Source organism: Meles meles, chromosome 12, assembly GCF_922984935.1.
Source record: "Meles meles chromosome 12, mMelMel3.1 paternal haplotype, whole genome shotgun sequence".
In the NCBI taxonomy this organism is placed as follows: Eukaryota; Metazoa; Chordata; class Mammalia; order Carnivora; family Mustelidae; genus Meles; species Meles meles.
Genome location: NC_060077.1, coordinates 85,721,013 through 85,730,250, shown reverse-complemented (window position 1 = coordinate 85,730,250; position 9,238 = coordinate 85,721,013).

Below are 9,238 nucleotides of genomic sequence, written 5' to 3'. Positions count from 1 at the left end.
TGTCCAATTTTCCCAGCACCATTTATTGAGGAGGCTGTCTTTTTTCCATTGGACATTCTTTCCTGCTTTGTCGAAGATTAGTTGACCATAGAGTTGAGGGTCTATTTCTGGTCCGTTCTGTTCCATTGATTCTATGTGTCTATTCTGTTCCATTGATCTATGTGTCTATTTTTGTGCCAGTACCATGCTTTGTAATAGAGCTTGAAGTCCGGAATTGTGATGCCACCCACTTTGGCTTCTTTTTCAATATTCCTTTGGCTATTCGAGGTCTTTTCTGGTTCCATATAAATTTTAAGATTATTTGTTCCATTTCTTTGAAAAAAATGGATGGTATTTTGATAGGGATTGCATTAAATGTGTAGATTGCTTTAGGTAGCATGGACATTTTCACAATATTTATTCTTCCAATCCAGGAGCATGGAACATTTTTCCATTTTTTTGTGTCTTCCTCAATTTCTTTCATGAGTACTTTATAGTTTTCTGCATATAGATTCTTAGCCTCTTTGGTTAGGTTTATTCCTAGGTATCTTATAGTTTTAGGTGCAATTGTAAATGGGATTGACTCCTTCATTTCTCTTTCTCCTGTCTTGTTGTTGGTGTACAGAAATGCAACTGATTTCTGTGCATTGATTTTATATCCTGACACTTTACTGAATTCCTGTACAAGTTCTAGCAGCTTTGGAGTGGAGTCTTTTGGGTTTTCCACATATAGTATCATATCATCTGCGAAGAGTGATAGTTTGACTTCTTCTTCGCCGATTTGGATGCCTTTAATTTCTTTTTGTTGTCTGATTGCTGAGGCTAGGACTTCTAGTACTATGTTGAATAGCAGTGGTGATAATGGACATCCCTGCCGTGTTCCTGACCTTAGCGGAAAAGCTTTCAGTTTTTCTCCATTTTGAATGATAATTGCGGTGGGTTTTTCATAGATGACTTTGATAATATTGAGGTATGTGCCCTCTGTCCCTACACTTTGAAGAGTTTTGATCAGGAAGTGATGCTGTACTTTGTCAAATGCTTTTTCAGCACCAATTGAGAGTATCATATGGTTCTTGCTCTTTCTTTATTAATGTGTTGTATCACATTGATTGATTTGCCGATGTTGAACCAACCCCACAGCCCTGGAATAAATCCCACTTGATCGTGGTGAATAATCCTTTTAATGTACTGTTGAATCCTATTGGCTAGTATTTTGGTGAGAATTTTTGCATCTGTGTTCATCACGGATATTGGTCTGTAGTTCTCTTTTTGGGTGGGATCCTTGTCTGGTTTTGGGATCAAGGTGATTCTGGCCTCATAAAATGAGTTTGGAAGTTTTCCTTCCATTTCTATTTTTTGGAACAGTTTCAGGAGAATAGGAATTAGTTCTTCTTTAAATGTTTGGTAGAATTCCCCTGGGAAGCCGTCTGGCCCTCGGCTTTTGTTTGTTTGGAGATTTTTAATGACTGTTTCAATCTCCTTACTGGTTATGGGCCCGTTCAGGTTTTCTATTTCTTCCTGGTTCAGTTGCGGTAGTTTATATGTCTCTAGGAATGCATCCATTTCTTCCAGAGTGTCAAATTTGTTGGCATAGAGTTGCTCGTAGTATGTTCTTATAATTGTCTCTATTTCTTTGGTGTTAGTTGTGATCTCTCCTCTTTCATTCATGATTTTATTTATTTGGGTCCTTTCTCTTTTCTTTTTGATAAGTCTGTCCAGGGGTTTATCAATCTTATTGATTCTTTCAAAGAACAAGCTCCTAGTTTCATTGATTTTTTTTTCTATTGTTTTTTTGGTTACTATTTCATTGATTTCTGCTCTGATCTTTATGATTTCTCTTCTCCTGCTGAGTTTAGGGTTGCTTTCTTGTTCTTTCTCCAGCTCCTTTAGGTGTAGGGTTAGGTTGTGTACTTGAGACCTTTCTTGTTTCTTGAGAAAGGCTTGTACTGCTATATATTTTCCTCTCAGGACTGCCTTTGCTGTGTCCCACAGATTTTGAACCACAGATTTTGTTGTCTTTTCATTATCATTTGTTTCCATGAATTTTTTCAGTTCTTCTTTAATTTTCTGGTTGACCCATTCATTCTTTAGAAGGATGCTGTTTAGTCTCCATGTATTTGGGTTCTTTCCAGCTTTCCTCTTGTGATTGAGTTCTAGCTTCAGAGCGTTGTGGTCTGAAAATATGCAGGGAATGATCCGAATCTTTTGATAATGGTAGAGACCTGATTTGTGACCCAGGATGTGATCTATTCTGGAGAAGGTTCCATGTGCACTAGAGAAGAATGTGTATTCTGTTGCTTTGGGATGAAATGTTCTGAATATATCTGTGATGTCCATCTGGTCCAGTGTGTCCTTTAAGGCCTTTATTTCCTTGTTGATCTTTTGCTTGGATGATCTGTCCATTTCAGTGAGGGGAGTGTTAAAGTCCCCTACTATTATTGTATTATTATTGGTGTGTTTCTTTGATTTTGTTATTAATTGGTTTATGTAGTTAGCTGTTCCCACGTTAGGGGCACAAATATTTAAAATTGTTAGATCTTCTTGTTGGACAGACCCTTTGAGTATGATAGAGTGTCCTTCCTCATCTCTTATTATAGTCTTTGGCTTAAAATTTAATTGATCTGATATAAGGCCTGCCACCCAGCTTTCTTCTGATACCCATTAGCATGGTAAATTGTTTTCCACCCCCTCACTTTAAATCTGGAGGTGTCTTCGCGTCTAAAATGAGTTTCTTGTAGGCAACATATTGATGGGTTTTGTTTTTTTATCCATTCTGATACCGTGTGTCTTTTGATTGGGGCATTTAGCCCATTAACATTCAGGGTAACTATTGAGAGATATGAATTTAGTGCCATTATTAGCCTGTAATGTGACTGTTACTGTATATTGTCTCTGTACCTTTCTGATCTACTACTTTTAGGCTCTCTCTTTGCTTGGAGGACCCCTTTCAATATTTCCTGTAGAGCTGGTTTGGTGTTTGCAAATTCTTTCAGTTTTTGTTTGTCCTGGAAGCCTTTTATCTCTCCTTCTATTTTCAATGATAGCCTAGCTGGATAGAATATTCTTGGCTGCATGTTTTTCTCATTTAGTGCTCTGAATATATCATGCCAGTCTTTCTGGCCTTCCAGGTCTCTGTGGATAAGTCTGCTGCCAATCTAATATTTTTACCATTGTATGTTACAGACTTCTTTTCCCGGGCTGCTTTCAGGATTTTCTCTTTGTTTGTAAGACTTGTAAATTTTACTATTAGGTGACGGGGTGTGGACCTATTCTTGTTGACTTTATGGGTGGTTCTCTGCACCTCCTGGATTTTGATGCTTGTTCCCTTTGCCATATTAGGGAAATTCTCTCCAATAATTCTCTCCAATAGACCTTATGCTCACCACTCTCTTTCTTCTTCTTCTGGAATCCCAATTATTCCAATGTTGTTTCATCTTATGGTGTCACTTATCTCTTGAATTCTCCCCTCATGGTCCAATAGCTGTTTGTCTCTCTTTTGCTCGGCTTCTTTATTCTCTGTCATTTGGTCTTCTATATCACTAATTCTTTCTTCTGCCTCATTTATCCTAGCAGTGAGAGCCTCCATTTTTGATTGCACCTCATTAATAGCTTTTTTTATTTCAACTTGGTTAGATTTTAGTTCTTTAATTTCTCCCGCAAGGGCTTTTATATCTCCAGAGAGGGTTTCTCTAATATCTTCCATGCCTTTTTTGAGCCCGGCTAGAACGTTCAGAATCGTCATTCTGAACTCTTGATCTGACATATTACCAATGTCTGTGTTGATTAGGTCCCTAGCCTTTGGTACTGCCTCTTGTTCTTTTGTTTGTGGTGATTTTTTCTGCCTTGTCATTTTGTCCAGATAAGAGGATATGAAGGATCAAATAAAATACTAAAAGGGTGGCAAAGACCCCAGAAAAATGCTCTGTAACCAAATCAGAAGAGACCCCAAATTGTGGGGGGGGGGGTGGGATAAGGGATAAAAAGAGTTTCAGAAAAAAAAAGAAAAAATTTAAAAAATAAAACAAATAAAAAATATAAAAAATAAAGAAAAAATATATATTTTAGATAAACTAGTCAAAAAACGTTAAAAAGAAAGGGTAAAAGTTTTAAAAAATTTAACAGAAGAAGAAAAAAGAAAGAAAAAAAAATTGAATTAACCGCAAGACTAAAGAATTATGGGGAGAAAGCCATGAGTTCCGTGCTTTGCTTTCTCCTCCTCTGGAATTCCACTGCTGTCTTAGGTATTGAAACTGCTTTCCTTGATAGATGAACTTCGTCCTGGCTGGATATTTTGTTGACCTTCTGGGGGAGGGGCCTGTTGTAGTGACTCTCAAGTGTCTTTGCCCGAGGCGGGATTGTACCGCCCTTACCGGGGGGCCGGACCAAGTAATCCGCTCGGGTTCACTTTTGGGAGTTTCTGTTCCCTGAACGCTTTCTGTAGAGTTCCGGAGGACGGGAATGAAAATGGCGCCCTCCCAGTCTCCGGCCTGGAGGAGCCGAGAGCCCGGGGCCCCACTCCTCAGTGCGCCCCCAAAGGACAGCACCCAATCACTCCCGTATCCCCAGCCTCTAGCCGCGCTCCGAGCTCACCCAGCCCGCGACCAGTTCAAGGTAACCCCAAGCTGAGAGTTCAGTCCTTGGCTCTGTCTCTGTAGCCGGCTTCTCCGTTCTAACACCTGCGAGCTCTGCGACACTCTGACACCCCCGATCCTTCTGTGACCCTGCGGGACCTGGGGCCACACTGACCCTGTGTTGGCTTCACCCCTGTTTAGTCTCTGGAGCAATGTCCCTCAGTGGAACAGACTTTTAAAAGTCCTGATTTTGTGCTCTGTTGCTCCGCTGCTTGCCGGGAACCGGCCCCTCCCCCCACGGTCTATTTTCCCGTTGTTTTAGATTCACTTCTCTGCCAGTCCTACCTTTCAGAAAGTGGTTGATTTTCTGTTTATAGAATTGCTGTTCTTCTTCTCTTCATCTCCCGTTGGATTTGTAGGTGTTTGCAATGTTTAGATAAGCTATCGAGCTGATCTCCTGCTATCTGATGTAGTCTCTGTCTGCTACTTCTCCGCCATCTTGACTCGTCCCTCCTAAATATATCTCATTTAAGCAAGATTTTTATTTTTATAGATATATGCAAAATCTTTCGTAATGCTGAAATGTCTTAGAGATACTATTATATTTCAGGGAACTTAAGCAATACAACATCTAGTAGTACAGTAAAACTCAGGCTGCAAACAAGATGTTCTTAATTCTCTATGATCAGCTCCTGACAAAGTGACACATATTTCACATTTCATCACATATTCAGTGAAGGCTGACATTCCTCTATTCCCACGTGATTCTATTGGGTTTTCATTATCGTTTACTCCTGTTTGATACTTTAAAAATTATTTGTGCTTTTTGTTTTCAGGAAATGGTTTGGTCAGAGTGTTATTTGTCTTTGTATAGCAATAACTTTAACACAATGTTTTGCAAAAATAAAAATAATAGATGATTGACTGATAGAGCTAGAGCTAGGAGTCAAGGGTGATGATTTTACATTTCTGGGGTTATACTTCTGATTTCCAGTATTTTAAGTTATTTATGTATTGCCAATTAAATACATTTTATAGAATGGGAAATTTCATTATTTATGTATCTATTAATTTGTCAATTTCCATAACAGTTTATGTTATAGTTTAATCAAACATAGGTATTCCTTGGATGCAGATCTCCAAAGCAAGGTCTGCTTCCAGAAGAAAATAGTAACAAAACAAAACAAAACAAAGCAAAAATAAAAGAAGGAAATATGGATATATATAAACAGATAAATTTTAATTATATCAAACTAAAGGCTGCTGCAACTATAACTTCAAGGATAAATCTTTTAAGACACTATAACGTGTTACCATATTCAATAAAATGTTTCTTTACCAGGAGCCAAGTTTTACTGAGCTTGACAAAAAAGAATTTGTTATTGTTTGAAGTATATGGATTAGCTAGTGTTTTCTCTTATTGTTGTTTTAATCATTATTTTAGTTTCTCCCATTTATCATTGTGATATATGCACACTCTTCAAACAAGAAAGACAATACAACAAATTAGACTATCAGTAAAGAATAACATCTATAAATCATACAGAGCAGAAAGTATTATTTTTATTTTCAACTTTTTAAATAATGTCTGTAGTGAATACCATTGGTTGCCAACTACCCCACCCTGAATTGGAGAAATCAATCCATTTCTCTACTAGGCAGTTCTTACTGCCTAAGTGCAGGAATGGATTAATGGTTCTCAGCATTTCTCTTTGGCATACTTTGTTCAGATATGGGGACAGATAATTATATTAGCCAATAAGACAAAAGTAGAGTGTCTTAAGGGCTCTTGGGAAAAGATTTTTTACTCTTAAGTATAAGAAGAGAACAAATGAACCTGAATAAATAATAATGTGAAGCCATCAGATCAACTAACACTTATTCTACTTTATCTTTCTATGTATGTGTCACATTTCCTTACTATTTAAGCCTTTTTGGACATTTTCAAATTTTTCTATCTTCATGTATCATGAGTTGATTTTTTTTTCCAAAACCATTCATGAATAAAATTTAATTTGAGAAGTGGTATGCTCCAAGATTATGGTGATGAAGACATAGACCTTATGTGCTATCATCCTGGCCACAGCTGATTGGACTAAGCCTATTTGTCTAATTAGAGGCACCTGAGTAGGTTATGTTGTGAAGGAAGTAGATATGAAGTTTCTGATTAAAGGTTGATCTTCTAGAGACAGGTCAGAACGTGAATAACATGTGGTTTTCATCTCCTGTCCCCTGTTAGGTCTGACCTTCATTAGCTGGTCCAGTCTTCGGTTTGTCAGTAGGTTTACATTCCTTAATTATTTGGTTTAAAAAAATTAGGAAAAACAGTGGAAGGAAGAAAGGAAGGAAGGGAGAAAAAAAGAAATCAGTGGCTCTTTAGAGCATTGATGAATTATAATATTTTAATTCAAATTTTGATTTAGATTAACTCAATGCAATCCTAGCTAACAGCATCTGGAACACGAGACTCTGTTCTTCAACCTTCTGGCAGAAGACATTTGTAGAATCTACCCAGATTGCAGCATGGGGAAGATGACGATTGTTAACCAGAATGTTTCTGTATATTTCTCAGAATGTTTCTCTATACGTGAGGCAGCATGAGTGTCTCCGGAATTATCCACCCTCCCTCATGCTTATTCGGTGGTGTGGAGACCTCCAGGAATCCTCGTGTTACAGAGTTGACACTCATTTGCGTAATGGTGTACTTAATTCTGAGACTCTTCATTCTTAAACAGTCATGTGCCATTCACTATTCACAATTTCTTGCTCTTTCTGTGTATGGAAAGGATTTCATGTACTTTTCTTTCTGATGTGAGGAAAATGCAGTTCTAGTAATCCCTGCATTTATATGATGACTAGTCCCATCAGTCCAGGTCAGTCTACGTTTTTGGTTATGGCATAGGTATAAAGACTGCTTGATTCCAGCCAGTCTGATGTTAATCCCTCCTACCCTCCAGGGAGGACAAACATTTCTTAAGTAATGAAGACCTTTGTGTCTGATCCTTTCTCCTTCTCCTTCTTCTGCTTCTCCCAGCTCATGCTCACTCTTTCTCTCTCAAAAAATAAATAAAAAAGTAAAGGAAGTACTCTGTGTCTATATTAAAATCAAATCTAGTTGGTCACTTTGCATAGGTGTTTTATAACACATCTTCCATTTAATGAAATCATACATTTCTGTTAATGGTATTCTACTTGACATGTATTAGTTCCAATCCTAGGTTCTTTAGAAAATGTAATCCTGTCTCAGTGTAACTTCTGCAGTTGTGATTATCCTTTTCCTGATGCAATAATCAGCATAGCGAATGCTGACCTGGGGCCTCATGCCATACAGTACAAGCCCTGGAACCTAGTGTCGAACATACACATGCAGGTCAAAAAAGCATAGTCGCAACCCAGAGTGGAGCTTCATGTGGTATCGAGATAGGAGACAATATCCCGTAAAAAGTTAGATTCCTACATACACACTAGAACACAGATGAAACTAGAGGACATCGTGCAAATGACGTGTCATTCACAGAAGGATAAATACCGCTTGATCCCACTTCCATGAGGTTATCCAAAGTCATCAGAGAGTAGAATAGTGGTTAACAGGGCCCGGACAGGGAGGTATGGGGAGTTGCTCAATGGGTGTAAAGTTTCAGCGGTGCAAGACAAATAATTCTAGAGATTGGCTGTACAACATCCTGCCTGTCATTTACAAACTGTGTTAGTATTTAAAATCGAAGAGGGTGTGTCTCATGTGTTCCTAACAAAATTTTTTAAAAATACTTAATGAAAAACGCTTATTTTTGGTTTTGACTCAGGTTATAGAGGCATCTAACATTTATTTAGCAAATGGTAACAAATAAAGCTTGTTCTTTGTGAATTTAAATATGAAGTAAGCCTAAATTAGACATCACGTAGTCGATTTAGTTCTCACCGACATTACTTGTAATTTCTTTCCTACTACCTACCCTTCCCTATTATGATGAAAAGCAATGAATATGCACACAGTCCCAACACTGTATACTTCTGATATTTGTGGTTGTCTCCTCACAATAATTGCATATGTAAACCTTAAAATATTAAGTTTTTTAGACATCAGTCATAATTTTGGCACCATTTTACCTTAAGTGCTGTTCATATTTCTGAACCTCTCTAATTTGGAACAAAAGAATTTTAACTAAAAACAGCCTTAGTAATCAACACATAACTTAGGATTATGTAGCTTATAATAAATAATAGCTATAACAGGATCTAATTATAAATTTAATGAAATAAGTGTATTTAGGTAATAGATAAACCAAAGAGAAGAAAAGGATTTTAATTTAGACATTGCCCTCTCTTTCTGTATTTTACTAGATTCCTGAGCAGAAAGACTGAATTAAGAAGGAGCCAGAAGGCATAGACGCTGAGTGGAAAAGCTCTTCTCTTTTTAGTAACTTTTGTGACTGTTTTAAATTGATCATTTGTTTCTTCCGCTAATCCCCAAGCAGAGGGCATGTCCTTTCCACTTGTAGGATTCTCTTACAGAAGTTGAATTCCCTCCTTATCACCTCAAACCAATAAGTACTTTATTTTCCTTTTGCTTGTTGTTAGGAAAAGGGAAAAAAAAAAAAAAGGCTCATACCACTTGCTGGAGCTGTCTGCATTTTAATCCAAGCCTATGAACGGACATCAGAGTGCCCTTATGATATTTTGCACAAAAG